The following is a 21,892-nucleotide window of genomic DNA, read 5'->3' on the forward strand; positions in this document are numbered from 1 at the left end:
ATAGTGGATGTGTGTAATTCATCAAGTGTAGAACATATGCCATGCTTTATTCACAAACTTTGGGAGGAGTTAATTGCCAGATATCACCTTCAAAATCTGGCACCAGAATTTGATATCTAAATCATTTGAGTAAAAATTAGTCGGTAAGGCTTTGCCAGTTACTCCTAGAAAATATATTAGCTTATCCAAATGAAAATAATTTTAGTGTGGTTTTATGATTTTCAAAAGCTTGTTATTTATGCTTCATTTCATATCGTGGTAAGCATTATAGTATTTCACTATATCTAAATTTTGGATTTGGTGTGAGAATTAAAGGCATAACTAAATTGCTGGAGAAGATCAGGTTATAAAATTTAATTTGTATTTTATTTGAATAGCATTTAAAGGAAAATGTGTTTTCTATATGTACATTAGACTTGTGATATTTTAAGTGTGTTATAAAGCATAATATCCTCCATATATTTACTTTGTAAAGAAAACAAGTTTATGAATATAACACCACAAGCTTATTTATTTACTGTTCTCTTTTAATATATATCACAAAAGTGATATTTAATATTTTTAATTTTTTTAGTAATTATAAAATTTAAAAATGTTTTTTTTTCTGCCTTGATGGCTATCCAACTGTTGCATAAAATTTTAAAAACAGACATGACATATTATTGATGAAATGCCAGTCGCTTTATTAAAATCTTTTTGGTTTAAAATAATTGTTTGCCTGGTCCTCACCTAAATAATCAGCTGGAAGTTAACTTTTATATTTGAGTCTAATTTTGAGAATAAAAAATAATCTGCGCAAAGTGGTATTTTTTCATTAGATAAAGCGGAATGAAAAACATGTCTTCATTTATAAGAAATTTGGTTAAATTACGTTGTGTGTAAAGATATCTTCAATTAATCAGTTCTAAGCTGTCCACAAACAAACATTTTCTTTGCCATGTTAATAGGAAAAAAAAAAACACTTAAGTTGGGGGCATAAATGTTTTTTTTTTTTTGTACTTCCTCCTAAGCAATTCATTCAAATTGTAGATAAATTTTAAGTTATTTTATTCTGAATTAGGCCAAGCTGCTATTTTATTTCATTTTTGTTTCAAATGCCAAATGGTAAGTGTTTTGCATTCTCATCAGTAAAGAGCTCTATGCAAAATACATAATTAATGAATCCTCTCTAGAGAGATGATGCAAAATTTAGAATCTGAGAAAAGATTCTTATTTTTATCTATTTACGCTGATCCTTTTCTATAAAATCTCTGCAGGCTCCTTTGTTGTCAAATCATAAAAACACTAGAGAAATCAATTATTGCTGAAAGATAATATATTTATTATAGAATTATGGATTATTAAAATAAATCTTCATATATGAAATGATATTTTATGTATTGTAATAATGTGCTTTTTCTCTGGAGTTGGGAAATTGTCTCAGTTTTGTCAGAAGCAAGAGTACAGCCTTTTTTATTTAAACCATCATATATAATTTAGGTAAATTGAAAGAAAAAATATTTTATATTTACCCACATCTTTTCCATTTTCAATGCTCTTTACTTCTTTATGAAGATCTGAGTTTCTATCTGGTATAATGTCCTTTCAACCTTAAAAATGACTATTAGTGTGTCTTATATATAGTGTAATTCTAATGATGATAATCCTCTTAGTTTTCATTTATCTGAAAGTATATTTATTTTAACTAAATATTTGAATATTTTCACTGGATAAAGAATTCTGGGTTAACAAGATTTTTTTGTTCATTTTTCTTTCAGAACTTTTAACTTGCTATAAACAGTATGTAATGTGTTGTTTTCCTCTCTGTTTTCAAGGTTTATTATTTTTGCTTTTTGGCAGCTTGATTATTATGTACTTAGGTGGGGCTTTCTTAATATTATCTTTCTGAAGGTTTGCTGGGATCCTTGAATCTATTAATGCCTGATTTTCACCACATTTGATAAATTTTTTTGCCATATTTCTCCAATATATTTTATGCCTCATCTCTCTTTCTTCTGTTGAAAATTCAATTACACACATGTAAAATGTTTTGAGACTCTATTCAATTCCACTCCCACCCACCCCCAATCTTTTCTCTCTGTTTTTAAAGTTGGAATATTTCTATGGATCTAGCTTCAAGTATGCCAGCTCTTTTCTCTGTTACCTCCAATTTGCTGTTAAGCTAAGTGAAAATTTTAATTTCTGATATTATTTTTTCAATCCTAGAATAGCTTTCTGGTTCTTTTTTAATAGTTCTATTTCTCTATTTAGGTTTCTCAATTTTAGGTTCTTTTTGAAAAATATTAATACATTATTTTTTTCATCAAGCACAATTACAACAGTGCTTTAAATTCCTTGTTTGCTAAGTCCAATATTTAGTAGGTAATCTCAGGGGTCATCTCCACTGTGTTTTCTTTGAGTACGGAACACATTGTCTGGTTTTATCGTATGTGGAGTCATTTCGAATTGTTTGCTGGTCATTGTAGAGATTCCAGAATCTGTCATGTTCTCCAAATTATATTAACTTCTGTTTTGACTACCATGCAGTAAATGTAGCAGAAATCAAATTATAGTGTCCTTTGAAGTGGATGGTTGTTGAAATCTCAATTCAATTATTTTACCTTCAGCAGAGCTGTTTGGAAACTATCTTGCTGTCTCAGTTCTGGCTGCTGTAACAGAATACTATAAGCTAGGTGACTTATAAGCAACAGAAATGTATTTCTCACAGTTCTGGAGGCTGGAAAGTCCAAAATCAAGGTGCTGAACGATTTGTTGTTTTGTGAGGGCTGGCTTCCTGGTTTATAGGCAGCTACCTTCTCCCAGTGTCCTCACAGGATGGAAGGGGTGAAGGAGTTCTCTGAGACTTCCTTCATGAAGGAACTAATCCCAGTCATAAGGGCCCCACTATCCTGATGTAATTACTACCCAAAGGGCTCATCTCCAAATACCATCTCATTAAGGATTAAGTTTCAACACATAATTAGGGGGCAGGCACATATATTCAGTCTAGAGCACCCACTGATGCATATTTCAGAAGATAGCAAGGGATTGGGCATCATTTACACATAGAATATGGGGCCTTCTCCTTGATTTACTTCCCCTCAATATTTCCCAGTTGCTCTGGTTGCCCAAGCTCTGTCCTTTGCTTCTTCAAGCCAATAACTGCAGGTTTGCTTTCCTTGTTTTATCCACCTAGAATGGACAGACTGGGTCTTGATCTTCCCTAAAAGCTGTGAAATAGGAAACTTACCCAGTGTTGTTCCCTTCTTCCAGTTGTATGCCCCTTCACTATCTGCATGTTTTGGATTACTTTCCAGTGTTTTCAGGTACTTATGTTTTATATATTGTCTATACTTCATAGTTGTGTTGTTTTGTTTTGTTTTGTTTGAGACAAAGTCTCGCTCTGTCACCCAGGCTGGAGTGCAGTGGCATGATCTCGGCTCACTGCAACCTCTGCCTCCCAGGCTCTAACAATTCTCTCGCCTCAGCCTCCTGAGTAGCTGGGATTACAGGCATGCACCATTGCACCCAGCTAATTTTTGTATTTTCAGTAGAGATGGGGTTTCACCCAGTTGGCCAGGCTAGTATCAAACTCCTGACCTCAAGTGATCCACCTGCCTTGGCCTCCCAAAGTCCTGGGATTACAGGCATAAACTACCACGCCTGGCCTATACTTCATAGTTTTAGGGGGTGGTTCTGAATGGACCCATTATTAGAAATCTATAACTTCACACTGGAAAGATTTATCGTATTACAAACCTTTGAAAACATAATTTTAATGGCTGCTTCATTACAGGATTACAGAATAATCTATTAGTTTAAACAATGTGAAACTGTTATTTTTCCAGGTCAGAAATGCGCAAATAATGGTAATTTCATACAATTTAAACTAATAATTTTGTTCTTAGATATTTATAATTTATTTTATCATTGAATATCTATGGGAATATAGAGTTTTCTATATTTCAGTTTACTTACATTATATGGAGTCTTAGAAGCGGAATACCGGGGTCTCAATTTATGTACCTCTTTAAACCTCTTCAATATAATTGCTATTTTTGTTTTTAAATTGTAATGTAAATAGCATGTAATTTTTTGTAAAATGGTTGCATACATTGATGATATTTAATATGGCTTTCATCCTACAATTGTGTCATGCCATTAGATTTTGGCTTTACTATTTTTTCTTTGGCAAAATATTATCAAGTTATTTAATTGATTTGTGTTTGTTCATTATTATCCACATTGAATATATTCATTATGCTTGTTAGCTTCTCTACTTCATCTTTGGATAAATGTATCAGAATATTTTAAATACCCAGAAATATTTGAGACTTTCATCATCACATTTTCTCCTTTATTCGTATTTAAGACTTTAAAATCTGCTTAAATTTAGGAATTTCTAAAAATAATTTCAAATTTTATCTTAGATGCAGTGGGTACATGTGCAGGTTTGTTACATGGGTATATTACATGGTGCTGCGGTTTGGGGTGTGAATGATCCTGTCACCCAGGATCATCGAGCATAGTACCCAGTAAGTAATTTTGCAATCCTTAGTCCCCTCCTCCCCTCCCTCATCTACTAGTCCCCATTGTCTAGTGTTGCCATCTTTATGTTTATGTGTACTCAATGTTTCACTCCAACTTGTAACTGAGAACATGGTATTTAGTTTTCTGTTCCTGCCTTGATTTGCTTAGGATAATGACCTTCAGCTGCATCCACGTTGCTCACAAGGACATGATTTTGCTATTTATTTTATGGCTGCATGGTATTCCATGGTGTATATGTAACACATTTTTGTATCCAATACTGATGGGCACCTAAGTTGATTCCATGTTTTTGTTATTGTGAATAGTGCTGCAATGAACATATGAGTGAATGTGTCTTTTGGTAGAACTGTTTATTTTGCTTTGGGTATATACCTAGTAATGGGATTGCTGGGTTGAATTGGTAGCTTTGTTTTAAGCTCTTTGAGAAATCTCCAAACTGCTTTACACAGTGGCTGAAATAATTTACATTCCCAGCAACAGTGTATAAACGTTTAATTTTAGGAAACTTTTAAGATGGTTCCTATATGCAAGTAATAATATTTGAAAATGTGCTCTATATTTGTATTATTGTGCATACACTCAGATAAAGAAAAAGGAATCTAAGTCAATAAGTGTTTCCTGTTTGGAGAAAACTCAACTTGATATATGGGCAATACAAGTGTTATATATAAAGCTCTTGCCTGCTTATGTGCCCTTAAATGTTGTAGTATGAGCTGGCACAAAACTATCTGAGTGAGAAACACAAAGGATATGGCATAAGAAAGAGTAACTAATTCCTATAAGATAAGGCAAATTTTTCATGTCAGTATAAACAGAAGATTTGGGACCCTTGCTGTGGGCTTACTGTACTGTGGCATAGTGCTATGCATGCCTAAAAAGGTTTGCCTGTTTATCATATTCTGAAAAACAACATGAAAAAAATAAATTGATAGGTCTCATTTAACCCCTGGAAGAAAATAAATCCAATGCAATGCTTGTAAAAAACTGAGTTATGTTTGTGTTAACACAGTGCATCACATACTAGCAATCTGTGATTTAAGTACATGTCTGCTAATGAATTTGTTTATTTTGCAGGAAAATAAAGTTAATTGAAAGTATGAAATATGGTTCCTGAACAATGCATGGAGAGGGCTAATTGGTCCATGGCTTTTTTAAAAAATGGATAAAAATATCTTAAAAGGATGTCTTGTCATATCACAGTTCAAAAGAATAAAGTTCCCACCCATGTCTAAATGTATGCTAAACCTTAAGAATATCTTAAAGCAAGAATAGTAAATACCTAACACATGAGAATTATCTCTTGTATGGTATCAGTGATATTATACATTAATAGGTCACTTTAACCTTTCCTGCTCAGCTCAGATGCAGCGTCAGGATCCTTTGGACACAGTGTTTCAGTAAGTCACTACCAATCAGTCGGGTTAATTTATGAAAGGAAGATTATTTTGCCCTGTATACATCTCTTACTAAACAACCCATAACAAGAGAGTAATCTTACTTAGAAATGTATCATGGATAAGAATGATTTTAAGAAACAGGAAACCATTGAAACTATTTTACATGAGACATTTTTTTTTTGTCTCACCTATCTACAAGGTCAAGTTGCACTCCAGTTTCAGCTTTGAATAAAAAATAACCTTTCAGTTTATTTGAAGATCTGGGTCTTCAAATATAATTGTCGAGTATCTATCTCTCTCCTCTTTTCTCTATGGTGACTATTCTCAGGAGGGCTCTTTCTAAGTGATGATAAGAAGAAGGGAGTTTCTCCTGCCTTATGTCATACCTGCTGAGCAACCCTGTTTTTTCCTGGTAACTCATGCATAAATCCAAGGTAGGTTTCTCACCAGCTTCTGTTGGGTCTGATGCCCTTCATAGCTTTAGTCCCCATAGACTTAAGAGTAGAAAATATTGGTTTGTCCTGCCTGTGTCACATGGACCAGGGGTAACGAGAAAGCATTGGAATTAGCCTCAATTCAGCCACATAACCATAGGAGATATTATTCCTTAGGTCCAACTGGGCTAAATGAATGGAGATAATGCTTGGCAAGCAAAAAACAACAGGTATTCATGGTAGCTTCCATTCTCATTTTTCTTGACTATTCTTCTGAAATTGTTCTGATGACAGAGATTACAGTTGCATTTGTCAGGGTAAAGTTTAAGCAGTTATAATAAAAGTATCCAAAGGAGATTGGCTCAAATTGAAAAGGGACATTAAGTTTTTTTTTTTTTTTTTTTTTTTTTTTGAGGCGGAGTCTTGCTCTGTCGCCCGGACTGGAGTGCAGTGGCCAGATCTCAGCTCACTGCAAGCTCCGCCTCCCGGGTTTACGCCATTCTCCTGCCTCAGCCTCCCAAGTAGCTGGGACTACAGGCGCCCGCCACCTCGTCTGGCTAGTTTTGTATTTTAGTAGAGACGGGGTTTCACCGTGTTAGCCAGGATGGTCTCGATCTCCTGACCTCGTGATCCGCCCGTCTCGGCCTCCCAAAGTGCTGGGATTACAGGCTTGAGCCACCGCGCCCGGCCTAAGTTTTTTATAGTAGTAAGTAGGGTTCTGATTCTCAGAGTCATGTAGGAATTCAGGCCAAAGTGGGGTTTCTTTGTCATCCTCAATATGAGCCTTTTAACAGTGTGGGTTAGTCAAAACGACAAGGAGAAGTAAATCCCGATTATCTTTAAGTAGATGAGCTGAAAGTTGCCAACAGCATTTTTCCTCTTGTCTCTTTGGTGAGAACCTAGTCCTAGAACCAAACTAAGTCAACATTTAGCCTTTAGGTTGGTGGCCGTGTGTCCAGAAGGAGAAAAAGAACAAATTGGGCCGGGCGCGGTTGGCTCACGCCTGTAATCCCAGCACTTTGGAAGGCCGAGGAGGGCGGATCACGGGGTCAGGAGGTCGAGACCATCCTGGCTAACACGGTGAAAACCAGTCTCTACTAAAAATACAAAAAGAAATTAGCCTGGCGTGGTGGCGGGCACCTGTAGTCCCAGCTACTCAGGAGGCTGAGGCAGGAGAATGGCGTGAATCCGGGAGGTGGAGCTTGCAGTGAGCTGAGATCGTGCCACTGCACTCCAGCCTGGGCGACAGAGCAAGACTCTGTCTCAAAAAAACAAACAAACAAAAAAACAGATTAGTGGGGCCAGAGGGAGTGGAGAACAACCTGTGGCTGCCACAAGTTCTTGTTAGTCTTTCCTTTCTCTCTAACATGTTTCTTTTGTATTGAGTGGAAAACATACTTTCAAAAACAACTGAAAAAAAAAAAAACAAAAACAAAAAAACAAAAAAAACACAAACGAACAACAACAAAAAACAGAAAAGGACAAACTTAATTTTGGCAATGTGTCTCTGTAAGTAGATCAGCCCTTATGCTCCTGGTTATCACTCACTATCTCACTATTCAATATTTGTCTTGTTTGCTGCAACAGAATAATAATAAATAAAATTATCTTCAAATATGACAGTGGCTTTTCATCCTGTAAAATGTTACACGATTAAAAATTTGGAGTTTTTTTTCAATACATTCTAGGCCATTAACCAGTTGTACAACTCTGATAAAATTTCTGAACCTTACTCTTCTCAGATATAAAAGGAAGCTATGGAAGATTACGTTATCTGAGGTCCCTTCCAGATTGAAAAGATTTCATACCATGTTGGAAATAGAGAAGTTTAGAAGAAATTCTCATCCTCCAAACATATGAGGACTTTCTCCAACAAATAGGAATGCATCCTATAACTCAGTTCACAGGTCTTTGAGATAAGACTTGGCTGCAAAGGACTTTGGAGTAAACCATCAACAGGAAAGAAAACTATCCATTGTAGGCATTGTTGATTGGAGGATGGGAAATCCTTCTGACCTGCGCAAGTTATCAATGGATGCCTTAAAGCGTGAGATTTGAAAACGCTTAACATTATCTTGGCTACATAATTATGATGTTATTAATGGCCACAGTTTCTTAGCCTTTAAAAAAAATCCAGTAAAAGCATTTGATTTCATGACCTCCTAGGGCTGAATCACACATATTAATGATCCATGGCATGCAATACAAGATTTTACCTTTTTATTTGTTCCAGAATTATTGCCCTTTGATTTTTAATACATATCCTTTTGTTCCTGAATTAAAGGACAAGTTAAAGGAGTATTGACTCTGTCAGGATAACTCTGCAGAATTAATATGGTCTTTTTAGCTTTATTAATATCTAAGCTGAAGTGGCTGCTTTGTATTTTCAAGGTTGCTTTTGAAGGATCTATTCCTTAGTGGAACATCCTGCTTCCGGCTTTTTATTTTTACTATTATTATTTTTTATTACAGCAGTTGGCCGGAAAGCCCCTGTTGATCTGGACTACTTGGAACTGCTAGACTAAAATGCCATTTTCAAAACTCCAGCTCTTCTGCTAAGCAATTTTTCTAGGAATGATGCCATATCACTAGCTACTTGTATTTGCCAAAAGACAATACTATTTCAATGGTCCTAGCTCTGGGAATGATACCAAATGATGGTTCAGGAGGGAGGTAGGCAGTAAATCAGCAGGAAAAGCCGAAAAATGCCCCAGTTTTCAATACCTTTTATCTTTTTCCAGATGACTGGCCTATCTCTCTCACCTTCTGCTTCTATTCATGATAGTACCATTTTCTCCCCTTTTTTGTGACTTGATATTAGTATTTTCCTTTGAAACGGCCTTCCTCAATTATCAGAGAGAAAATTCACACCTTTCAAAGCTAAGGCAATCAAATTTCCTTATGACTCGTAAGTATACGTTCTTTCTCTAGCACCTATGTGCAACTGTGGGATGCCTGATAGATTAGGATTGTATGTTGAATGGGAAATGAATCTGAACAAAGTGTCAGACAGTAGAATGGGAGCCAGAGGAAGGTTCCAAAGCAGCAGCAGAAGGGATCTCTAGCAAGCATCCACTCTGGCTGGGGGCTGCCTTCTGGTTCCAGCCTTACTGGAAGCTCAAGCAGTGGAGTTGTGAATTCCTTGGGCCAGGCAAGCCTAGATGTGTTGCTTGCTTTTGATAATGTATCAAAAATATGAACTCATCCTTGGAGATGACAGCTATGAGGTGTTTCTTGGATGTAGAAATTTAGGTCATCTGTCTTCCTTTTGCATTGCCTTAAAAAATACTATTTCCTTTCTTGGTTTATCATTTGCCTGCTTGCTCTTTCTTTCTTTCTCTTTCTCTTTCTTTCTTTCTTTCTTTCTTTCTTTCTTTCTTTCTTTCTTTCTTTCTTTCTTTCTCTCTCTCTCTCTCTCTTTCTTTCTTTTTCTTTCTCTTTCTCTCCTTCCTTCCTTTCTTCTTTCCTTCCTTCCTTCCTTCCTTCCTTCCTTCCTTCCTTCCTTTCTTCCTCCCTTTTTTCCTTCCCTACATTTTCCTTATCTCCCTTTTTTCTTTCTTAAAATTTGGTTGCCCAGGGTAACATGTATTGCATACATGCTGACTTCCTTACTGTCCCTAATAAGCTATGTGTGGCTATTATTTCTTCATTTATATGCAATATCAGAAGCTTAGAAGTATGTTATCTCCCTTTCAATAAAAACTCACATTTAAGAACTGACCATCTTCTTGTTTGGGGTATTGTGGCTTGATATTGTCTAATATATTTTGAGGGTATTTGATTTTTTGCAAAAGCAATTGGCCATGTCTATTGAGTTGCCTACTGTACCCTAGCACCCAGATTAGTAATTGATAAATAGTAGGTGCTCACTAAATATTTGTTTTTTAAATAACAATTCTGTTGTCAAGCAAACAAATCACCAAGAAGGAAGGAGCTATATATTTAAGAGTACTCTGTTCATCTGGCCAAAAAGGAGTCCTGAGTCCCACGCTCAGGTAATGCTTACCCAGAAGATGGTAAACTCCTGAGACCAACTTGGCTTGCTTGTCTTTCTTTTGTGGTTCCTTGACCTTGGAAATGCTTTCCTACAGGCAGAGTATTCCCCCGTTGGAATTTTATTTAATATTCTATCTTTGTTTCTACTTTAGAAAACATGCCACGTGAATAATGATGCCCCAGGCAAAAGAAAATCACTCCAGCAGTACAATTTAAACTTAGGACAAATCCTGCCCTCACTTGCATTCACAATTTGCCAAAGCAGTCAGTAAGAATTGTGCCCACACACGAACTGACAGAATCGAGGCCCCAAGGTTAGCGATGACGAAAATTTAAAAGTCCATTTACTCATTTTCAAAATATTTTATTTGATTGCTTCTGAGACAGAATCATGAGTTGCCTTCGCTTTTGCTGCTCCCAGTGGTGGCATCCAACTCTGAGGGTAGCTCATCCAACTCTGAGGGTAGCTCTGAGGGGAGCTAAATATCCTCATTGTTCGATGAGCTAGATGAGAACAAAACAAGGCTGTAAGGTCAATCTCACAGCCTTAGTGGAGTAAAAATTAGAACTCAATAATTCTCTTACGAACAAAGAGGACTTGCATTCAACAGAATTTTTAAAAGTGGTATTGTGTAAAATTTTGGAAAATACCACCATAATGGAAAAAAAATTAAAGTGGCATATAAATCAAAATAGTGCTAAAATTGTAATTTTTCCATATGAATTTTGGAATCCTAAAATTTTTTATGTGTTTGTGGATTGATAAGGCATCAGAACTGGCTTTTAGCACTGAATATGAGTACAGAAGTCTTTCTTCTCTAATAGTGAATTAATAAAGGATAAGTAGGAAAAACGTTATGAAACAATATGGTAAAATTATGGACTCTGTATTAGGGCAAAAATTGTAAAAATAGTAGAAGGTCTCCAAATTTGTGTATGCACAATTTGACACCGGATGGTTATAGCATATTTTGTAAATTCAGTAGTAAGCCCCACCACGCCCTTAAATGAAGGAAAGCAAGATCATTTTTAATACGTACATGGCACCACACCCCTCTAACATGCAGCAATGGGAGAAAACCAGATTGGCGACCTGTGTATGGAATATCAACTGAGTGAAACCACCGGGGTGCCGGGGGGCGTTTCTCTTAAACGTCGCTTTTGCAGATAAACAAGCGGAGATCCTACCTCTTTTGACCAGAGATGTTGAAAACCACGACCAAAGTTTTTGGCTTGGTCTCTTGCTTTCCACAATGAGATAAAGTCTTAAGCCTGTAACTCTCCCTGTCCCATGGGAGTGTGCAAAGGGAGGGAAAATAAGCGGCGTGGGTGAGGGGTGGCGGCGCAGAATCGAGGAAGGGAGGAGAGGCGAGAGCCAGCCTCTGGCAGGAGGGCGTGGATCTCGGTGCAAGCCAGAACAGGTCCAGCCTTCCCGCGGCCAGCGCCCGCAGCGGGAGGGGACAGGCGGGACCTCCGTGGGCAGTCCCGGGTGCGGACCAGCGGGGAGCGGCCGGCAAGAAACTCCCTTGGATCGGCCCAGAGCATACTGGACCCTGCCCGTCCCTGTCCCAGCTCTCAGCCAGTTTGGGGGAGAAGTTGCCCGAGGGGAGGTACCGGACAGATCTCGCGCTGGAGGCGACGCAGGTGTGTCAGGGGTGGGGGTCAATTTGCATCTCTCATGCCAGCCCTGGGGGGTCTCCCATGGAGGAAGGGTTAAGGGTTTGCTCCCGGGAGGAGGGGGTCAACGCGTTATGGAAAGGAAATGGTGCGCAGTCAGGGCTCCTTGTCTGAAGTGGGGGTGGTCCGAGGTCCCTCAGCATTCACCCGGGAAGAGACACCCCCTTTTCAAGCCCCGCCCCCGGGTGACCGAGGCTGGATTCAGACCGCTCGGGGTCAGTCGGACGGAGTACACCGGGTTCCTGAATCCGCCAAGTCCCACTCACTCCCGCTGGTCGCCGGTAGGTTGATCCTCCTATTTCCAGCCTCTCCCACCCCATCCCTCGCTACTCTCTGAAGAGGATTCCAGATCCCCCTGTAGATTCCCGTCCTCTCTCGGGTGGTGGTCCGAGGTCTAGCTAGTTTGGGGGTCAGTCCCGGCCTCTCCCACCACGCCCCTCACGCCCCGGACACCTCCTACTGTGTGGAGCTCAGATCCCCTCCCAATCCACTGCCCCTGTCTGGCTCCTACTCTCAGGAGAGGATTCTAGATCCCAGGGGGGTTCCGAAAATGCCGCTAGCCTGGAAGAGGGGAATCAATGAACCGCGGGGTTGTGAGGTTGGGGGCCACGAAAAACCAGAGAGGAGCTAGAGCTCCACCTCACCAGAGCGCCGAGGGGGCGAGAGGGCAGGCCGGGGGCCTGGTTGCCATGGCTCCTGGTAGCGGAGCCCGGGGAGCTAGAGATGCCAGTCACGGATGGTCCCTTCTTCCTCTTTGTGCCTCTCTCTTTCTCTCGCCTTTTGGAGTGTGAGTGTGCGTGGGGAGGCAGCACGGAGAAAGTGATTAATTTGGAGAGCAGGGATTGGAGCCGGGAGGCTGGGGAAAGCCAGCCCCTCCGTTCCCACTCTCCGGGCTCGCTGCGAGCCACACTTTCTCAGTCAGGGGCAGTGCTGGGGAATTCCTGCGAAAAACCACCAGCCTGAGGAGCCGCAGCCGAGCAGCCCAGGTACCCCCGCCTCAGACGGCGCGCAGGGTGGAGCGCAGGGTGGGCGTTGGGGCTGCCGGGTTCGGGAAGGCGGGCAGGGGACGGGGTGGCAGGCCAGCGGCGGAGGGCAAGTGTGCGTCGGCACAGCTGGGTGGCCCGGCGGGGAAGGAACCCCAGGCTCAGCCTCTCCTCGAAGGGCGCCGGGGTCCAGTCCCGCTCGTGGGAGCCGCGGAGCAGCCCCAGAGCCAGAAAGGGGCTGGCTGGCCAGGCGCATGCGCGATGGCGCGCTCCCGCTGGAACGCGGAGTGGGTGGGGAGATTTGCGCGTGCGCGTGGAGATGGGCAACTGGTGAGCCACCTGGCTCACTCTAGGAGGAGGCTCCAGGGGCGCCCCCGTGGCTTCGAATTCCAGCTTCACCATCACTGTGATGTGTCACTTTGGATTAGCCATTTAACTACGTGCCTCAGTTTCCCTTTCTCAATAATATGGAAATTATCAATACCCTCTATATTGGGTTGTCGCAGGACTGGAATGAGATGATACAAGTAATTTAACACCATGCCTGATGCATAATAAGCACTCAAAAGTTAGTTACTGGTGTCGATGGCATTACTGTTAGTTAATCTTCAGTTTAATTACATATGGTGCATTCTCATTTCTCTACATTTTCGTTGAAGTCAAAATTCTGCGTTTTCTAATTTTGGAGAATAATCTTAATTAAAATAAGAACATTTTTACTGCACAGTCCAACTCCTACAAAGATCTGACTTGCAGCAGATTGGAAGAGAGAAACTGATCAACTGCTGGTGAAGTTGGCTTTTCAGTATATTGATGGAGAGAGAAGCTTGGAAAGCTTTTTTGGGGAAACTTTTGGTGACAAGAAAATAAAAAGTTTATCCCACTTTTTTAAAAAAAATCTTCGTGTTTTCTCTTTCAGCTGCAGATGTTGCAGTTGGATTTGTCTTAATTTCAGTCTCTTTGTGAGGGATCACCATTTGGCTTTCATAATTTAACTTAGTTACAGAGCCTGTGTATACCCCAGCTTTCCATTTTACGGCCTTAAGTGCTGCAGTGGATTTACCTTTAGTAATGGCAGAACGTAGTGTATAATCATTCCTTGCAAGCTCCTGAATATTGTGAGCAAATCAATGGAGACAAATAGTTATTACTGGATGGGTGTGAGTACTGACTATGGCTGCTCATTAAAATCTCTTTCAGGGCATGTTTATACCCACTTCACTGCAGCACAAGACTATGATGATGAATATATGTTTTCCAGATTGTTATCTGTTGAATGTAGACTTATGGATCCTTTTCTTTAAAGAAAAGGCTATGGATATTTATTGATTCCTCATGGTTATATAGGTCTTCCAATCTATCTTCTGATAAGTAAACTGTACACTGCATGGGCCTAGCTGTAGGTCTAAGAGGAGTTGATATTGCACATACTGTACTTATTACATTTAAGTTAATTCATCTCATTACATGAATTGGTTTTAAATACATTTTTAAAATCATTTGATTATTAAAATAAAGGCATTTCTTGGTGAACTTGAGGCCAGTAAAGCCTGACAGATGTCACCATCACAAAGATCCTTAGTGACCTTTGCAAAATAGAGCTCACCCAGAAAAACATTTGCTGGATAGAAACCTGATTTTATAGTCGCGTCTGAAATCTTTGAAGATAGGTTATTTGCCCCAAAATTGCTTTGTTAAAATAATTTAGCCTGACTCGTTTTATAGAAAATAAGGGTAATGAGGTAATGATCAAGACTAATTTAAGCTTCTTGTATTTTGACTGATAAAGGAAAATTAAGTAATAGTGGGGACTAATGGTGTCAGATTTGAAGGAATGATTGTCAGGAAATACTGAGAGTATCACTTCAGGTAGTAGTGTTTGACTTTGCAAGACAACCCTCTCATCCTCACCGTGAATGTGTCATCTTTAAAAGGTACCTTGAGGAATTAGTGTGACAGCTTGTCTGAAATTCATGTGATCATTTACATATTGTTTCCCAGGAGCTTTGGCATTAAATGTTTCATTTATTGGAAATTATTTTGCCCTTTGATTTATGACAGCCAACAGTGCAATAGAGTCTAATGTATTTTAGAAACAAAAAAATCAGCTTTTCACCATTTTGTATTTTCCCTAAAAATCTAGCAGTAATACACTTGGAATACTTAAGTTAGTCCAGAGTTGAAAAACATGACAGATTGGGAGGTGTTGAGTCCTGAATTTGGGGACCTAATTGAAATGCAAAGGTATAATCAAGAGAATGAACATCTCTCTACTAAGGTTGTTTTCAGTGATGTACTGTATTATCTGATTCAATCAGTGTTCCTTGTTATTTTTTCAAACCAAGATTGAGAATACTATATTTTCAATTATGAGCATTTTGATTACAGCTTCATTCTAACTAATTCATTCTGAAGAGAATGCAATTATTACGGTGATTTACATACAATATGCTAAGTTAACACAGCTAATGAGTGAAAGCATAATATTCTTTCTATTCATTCCTGGAAAAATATTGTGCTAAGCATTCTTTCAAACAAAAGATTACATTATTCGCTATCATTTTATGTCTACCTACAAGTAGAATTGGCATTGAGCCATTTTCTCTGCTATTAAAGTGAAATCTCTTACATTTTGGTGATCACATGCCTTTCCTCTCACCCCTTGGGGGAGACTGGAAACAATTCTCAATTTAATTAGATATGCTGCTTCCTTTTTTCTGTATATCTTTATCTGAGGAAAGGTTCTGTATTTTCTAATTTGGGAGGCTGCTTAACACCTTAAACATTACTAATTACTGCAGTTTATTTTATGTGTGTCACAATAGTGTAGTTAGTTAATTATAGCTTTCTCATTAGCACCACGTAGAGAATAATGAATTAACACATCCCTTTGATCAAAAGGGATTTAAGTTTATCTTCTGAGAATAAAAGTGTTATTGTGTTACTGAAAGTCACTATAATTTTCCCAAGAAACAAATTGGTTGGAATTCTGTATCACTGGGTTAGGAAGCTCGATGAATGAGTTGGATTGATCACAAAGTAGAGTAGAGCTGTGGTTGCTTGGCAACCTGACATTATTCTGCAATTTCTGGTATATTTATCCAGTAAACTAGAAAATTCTGTTTTGTTAACGAACGTTTTAAGTCAGTGCACAAATAGACCATAACTAATTGAGATTTTATGTGTTGTGGATAAAAAATGATCCTGCTTACCTTCTCATTATGTTTACATAATGAAAATACAAAGGGACATATTCTGTTTTCAATTTTAAGGCTTTTCCCTGAAATGTTGACTTCACTTTCACATAATTTATTCCTAGCGGAAGAATACAACTTGTATATCTCTTTGGAAGTTAAATTATTAGGGGTGTGTGTGAGTGACTGTGTGTGTGTGTGTGTGATGCTTATATACATAAATTCAATAAGAATCACAACTGGAGTTTGAGGTGAGATGAATTCTCAAAATTCATAGTTTGCTAATTGAACTGACAATGTGGTAAATTTAGGGTGGGCATAAATATCTGATTCAAATGATACTGGCAGATGATGATAGGAATAATAAATGCATTGAACTTGGCCAATATATAAATATATTTTGTGCTTTGACTGGGGTTTCTTCTCCTGGTAGTCTTATAACATTCTCCCTTCTAATGTTTGTTTGCATCTTATTTCCCCTACAGTTGTGGAAGTAGGAGCTCTGTTGCCCATCTTCTGATTTACCTCTTCCTAACTCCAGGGACTACAATTGTGCCATTTTCCTATACAACCTATGAACTTTAGTGTGCATCACAATTCCCTTCTCAGATTGTAAACTCCTTGAGGGCACACTTTTCCTTTTATGCATCTCGTAAACTCTTCAAGTGTCTGGCACAGTGGGAAGCAAACTGGTGTGGTGGTTACGTGCCCTGGTTATAAAAGTCAGGCTGCTGGGGTTCAAAATCTAAGTCTGTCAGCTTGCAGGTGTGTGGCACTAGCTTAGTCATTTTGACCTCTCTAAGACTAATTTCTTCTGTAGAAATGGGGAAATAGTCATACCTAGCTATTGTGGACATTGAATGGGGCAATCTATGCAGACAGCTTAGTAGCACTTATGAAGTGCTCAATAAATTTTGGTTTTTTATTGTAGTGATAATTATTCTTCTATATCATGCTCAGTATGTGAACGAACAAAGATAGAGGGACAGAGTGTATCTGTGTGTGTGTGTGTATCACTGTGTATGTGAATAAGTGTGAGCCATGATCAATGGTGGTGTCAAATGGGAAACTGTTGATTCCTACATTAATTATATGTGCATATACCAATAATGATTGTTTCACATATTTAAAAGGTTTTCTCAATAGGTGTTCTTAGGCTTGGCTAAAATTAGAATCATCTGGAGAGTTCTTTAAAACTGCCAACACAAATCAATTCAATGACAATCTCTGTGGATGGTGACTAGGAATCTGGATTTTTGAAAACTTCTAATGAGATTCTAACACACCCTAATGTGCCATCACAGTTGAGAACCACACCTTAGATTTGTGTACATCTTCCATAAGACCGTGTTGGGCTAAGGCATTGGTTCACAGTTACCTTGGTGTCATGAAATGTGGCTGAAAGAGAGAAAATGCTTTGGCAAACTTGTGAGGTTTTTCTTACTAATCTTCTTGGTTTAAATAGCACTTTATTCTCTGAAGATCTCAAATGTGCTTTTCCTTTACTGTGTATAATTTCATTTTTCAACCAAATGTCTCTGTGAAGATGGTAGGAAAGAAGTAATTATCCTGATTTTGCAGATGAATGGAGTGAGCTACACTGAAATTAAATGATTCGACTAGATTCATACATTTAGAACAGGCCCACATAACAAGATTCCTGTGACTTTGGGGTTTTGAATATTTCTCTGTTTTGCCTGCAGATTTCCAATGAGGTAGGGGAGTTATTGTTTTGGACTAAAGTACTGTGTAAGAAAAGCTGTAAAATGAGACTTTCATCCTTTTTTGGTTATAATTGTGCAGTGTAAAGAAAAACAGATTTTTTTTTTTCTTTCTAAGAAGAGGCACCATAGTCTATATAGGATCCAAACCAATGTCCCTTGGACTTTGAACCCAGCTTGTATAAATATTTCATTTGGCCCAAAGAATGTTGAAGACAAATTTCAGCCAACATTTAAATAGTGGAGATTTCATGTAAACATTCATATTTCTGGCTTATCTTAAAAGGCTTGATGTCCTCACAGTATTGGACCTGAATGTCCAGGTATTGGACCTGAATGTCCAGGTGGCAGAATGCCACAGGCTAGAACTGAGTGGTTTGTCCCCTTGATGTTCTTGAAAGACACGTCTTCGCTGGGTAAAACATGGCTTCCTCTCACTTTCACTTTGTCCGGTTCTTTTATGTAGATCATACTCCAAAGGGGTAATTAAGGGACCTTAAAGATGGGCCCACATCTCTTTGGATGGGATTAGGGGAAGCCCACAAAGGGCTGCCAAAGCACATCTGGAGCTGTTACTGCCCCTTGTCCTGAAGGGACAATGGGAAGGTGAAGTTCCTGGAAGGAGGTGGGAGCAGTAGCTCTGGGAGAGGGCTGTGAAGTAGGACCTATGGCTTTTGGTAGAGGAACATAACTACTGTCAAATCACAAGACAGTGCTCTGCTTCTGCCCCAAGATTTCCAGTTGCTTCTTGAGCAAGGCAGTAAGAGAGCAAGGGAGCCTATTAAGTGGTTTGTGGAGGTCAGTTCTCCCAGAGCAGAGCAGGATGGAGGAAGACAGAAAAGGGGTCTGAATCTGGGAAGTACATGAGGAATAGCTAGCACATCTTGAAGGCTTTACATTTGTGGAGCGTGAGTAATGCGGAAGGCGAAAGCTGGAATTGACAAAAACAGTACGAAGTAGGGAATCAGTAAGTTTGTATTCAGGAGATTCTTCACCACTTTTTCTTTGTCATTCCTTTCTTCTCCTTTCTTTCATTGCCCGAGGTGGGCATGCTCATATTCAGTGGTGTGTTTCAGCTGAGACTTCTAAACTTCAAAACAAATTTGTCCATTTCGTTGCATTATATATGTTTTCTAAGATGAGAGCTGACATAGCAGACACAATAATGTAAAAGATGTATTCCAGCTTCTATGGTAACGGGTTTGCATTTTTAGCAGAGGTTCCTCCCTAACAAAAGCTTTTGCTGTAAGTGGTGATTCTACTTGGAGGGATTGTAGTTATGATGCCTGGGAAAGTGGAGATGCCCTCAAATGTCAGTCTGGCAGCTGAAACTCATGTAACCTGGATGCCTGGATCTTTGGAGGAAGTATTCTTCTTCTTTGATATAGTTGTATCAGGACAAGGACGATGAAGGAATAGACCAGGATGCCAGGATGCACTGTTTGCATCCTAATGTGAGGAATTTTTATTTCCAGGGACGAAGCAATGTGTTTCCCAGAGTAATAAAATGTAAGTGGATAAAAAGAATGTGGGGATTTTCGTGATCTGTTGCTGTTAAAGTTGTTGGAAATTTGATTTTTTATTGCATTGAAAACCTTGCTAAAAACTGTAAAGTGACAGAATATTAGCTTATTATGGGATGCCTTACATATTGGTTATGTTCAAATGAAATAACACATCTCATGTGCAAAAGGTTCAGGGGGAAGATAAATATAGACTCTGATACTGGATGCTACATTTCCATCCATTCAGAAGATTGCCTCTGAAGATTTCTATTTTTAAAAAATCATAATATCTTGCATTATTTGAGTGCTTTATGCTTTTCAGAAAATTTTTCCATGTCATCTCATTTGACTTTTACAATAACACAGTGAACAAAAGGAAACAGGTTGTTAGCCCGTTTCATAGATGAAAAAAACTGATGCAAGATCAAATAGTGAACTTCACTATTTCACCACACTGCCTACAGTAGTGACAATTACAATTAAATTTTAGATACCCTAATTTGTAACCCAGTTCATAGCCCACTCTATTGCTCAGGTTTTTCCTTCCTTTCTTCTTTCCTTCTTTTCTTTTCTCCTTCCTTCCTTCCTTCCTTCCTTCCTTCCTTCCTTCCTTCCTCTCTCTTTCTCTCTTTTCTCTCTCTTTCTCTCTCTTTCTCTTTTTCTCTCTCTTTCTCTCTTTCTCTCTGTCTTTCTTTTTTCTTTCTTTTTCTTTGTTGTTCTGTTGCCCAGGCCAGAGTGCAGTGGTACAGTCTTGGTTCACTGCAACCTGTAACTCCTGGGCTCAAGTTATCCTCTCACCTAAGCCTCCCAAAGTGCTGGGACTACAGGCAGACACCATCATGCCTGGCTAATTTTTAAAATTTTTTTGTAAAGATGAGGTTTCACTGTGTTGTCCAGGCTGGTTTCAAACTCCTGGCCTTAGGCGATTCTCCCACCTCCCCCTTGCAAAGTACTGGGATTACAGGCATGAGCCACCATTAGCAGTCCAGATTTCCTCTATGGAAGAAAAGAGCAACATTATATAACTGATGGTGAATTTTTTTTTTTAAGGAAATCTAGAGTCACTGTATAAATTGAGAGTTGTCTAGGGGAAAGATTGAAAATGTTACAAGTTGTATTTTGAGGGTTGAATGTAGTCCTGGACAAAGATAGGGAGATAGACTTTTCCAAAGCATCCTGAATTCTATGATACATGTTCTTGTGTGTGTGTGTGTGTGTGTGTGTGTGTGTGTGTGTGTGTGTATGTCCTATGAGGCATTGTGACCAGTCATTATAAAAAGCTTTTATTGATCACCACTTTCTGCTAGAGACAGGACTGAAACTGTGCCAGGCAGATACTTAAATAGCCACCATTGATCATTTATCAAGTGTTTATTATGTGTTTTGCAATCCCCACATCAGTGATTTGAGGAAAGTACTATTATCATAACACTCATTGTAAGTTGGGTCATGCAGACACAAAAGGGTCCTTGTCCAATGTCACACAGTATGTCTTGCAGTGCCAGAGTCAGAATTCAAACTCAGAAGTGTCTGATTTCCAACCCCAGCAGTGCCCCCTTTATTAGCAGGATTCTCCAGCTATGGTCTTCACTATGGACTAACACTCTTTCCTGTTGTCCATCCAAACTTACCTGTTCTGTGTCCCATTATCCCAGGTAAATATGTGGAAAAGTAGACATAAAGGAATCCTACTGAGGTATTAGATGATAATGCATACCTATTCCAGGAATAGTGGCATTTAATATGAGATTTTAAAAACTGCCAGGCATGGTGGTACAAGCCTGTAATCCCAGCACTTTGGGAGGCTGAGACAGGTGGATCACTTGATGTCAGGAGTTGGAGGCCAGTCTGGCCAACATGGTGAAACCTCGTCTCTACTAAAAATACAAAAATTAGCTGCGCATGGTGGCATGCCTGTAATCCAGCTACTCAGGAGGCTGAGGCAAGAGAATCACTTGAACCTGGGAGGCGGAGGTTGCAGTGAGGCTAGATCACACCACAGCACTCCAGTCTGGGTGATGGAGGGAGACTCTGTCTCAAAATAAACAAACAAACAAACAAACAAAACCACCTTAATGCAACTTTGGGAGGCGGAGACTGGAGGATCCCTTGAGGCCAGGAGTTCAAGACCAGCAACATAGCAAGACTCCATGTCTACAAAAAATATATAAATAAATTAAAATAAAAATTAGCTCGGTGTGGTTGGGCAAGTAGTCCCAGCTTCTTGGGAGGCTGAGGTGGGAGGATCATTTGATCCCAGGAGTTGGAGGTTACAGGAAGAAGACATTTGTGTTCTCTCCAAAATCAAGTCATACAAGCATTCGATGCTCTGACTCTTCCTGCACCAGACCCTGGGCATCATTATATGTACAAATGAAACTTTACCCTCATTATCATTTTTTATTTCTTGGCATAAAGGTTTCTGATACTCTATAATACGAATACTCATGAATTT

General features: G+C 39.2%; 1 protein-coding gene across 6 annotated transcripts in view; it reads left to right on the plus strand.

The window, feature by feature from the left end:
- The first annotated feature begins 11,537 nt into the window (after positions 1-11,537).
- CHL1 (cell adhesion molecule L1 like) overlaps positions 11,538-21,892 on the plus strand; it is a 215,005-nt gene continuing 204,650 nt past the window's right edge. For 2 of the 6 annotated variants that reach the window (XM_017859615.1, XM_017859618.1), the window contains exon 1: positions 11,538-12,001. The gene's annotated coding sequence lies outside the window, so the exon portion shown is untranslated. Of the gene's footprint in view, positions 12,002-12,228; positions 12,316-12,586; positions 13,021-21,892 lie in introns of those variants that run through there. The other 4 variants (XM_017859614.1, XM_017859620.1, XM_017859619.1 and 1 more) reach the window with 3 other exon arrangements.

Source organism: Rhinopithecus bieti, unplaced genomic scaffold (genome assembly GCF_001698545.2).
Source record: "Rhinopithecus bieti isolate Rb0 unplaced genomic scaffold, ASM169854v2 scaffold_49457, whole genome shotgun sequence".
NCBI classification, from domain to species: domain Eukaryota; kingdom Metazoa; phylum Chordata; class Mammalia; order Primates; family Cercopithecidae; genus Rhinopithecus; species Rhinopithecus bieti.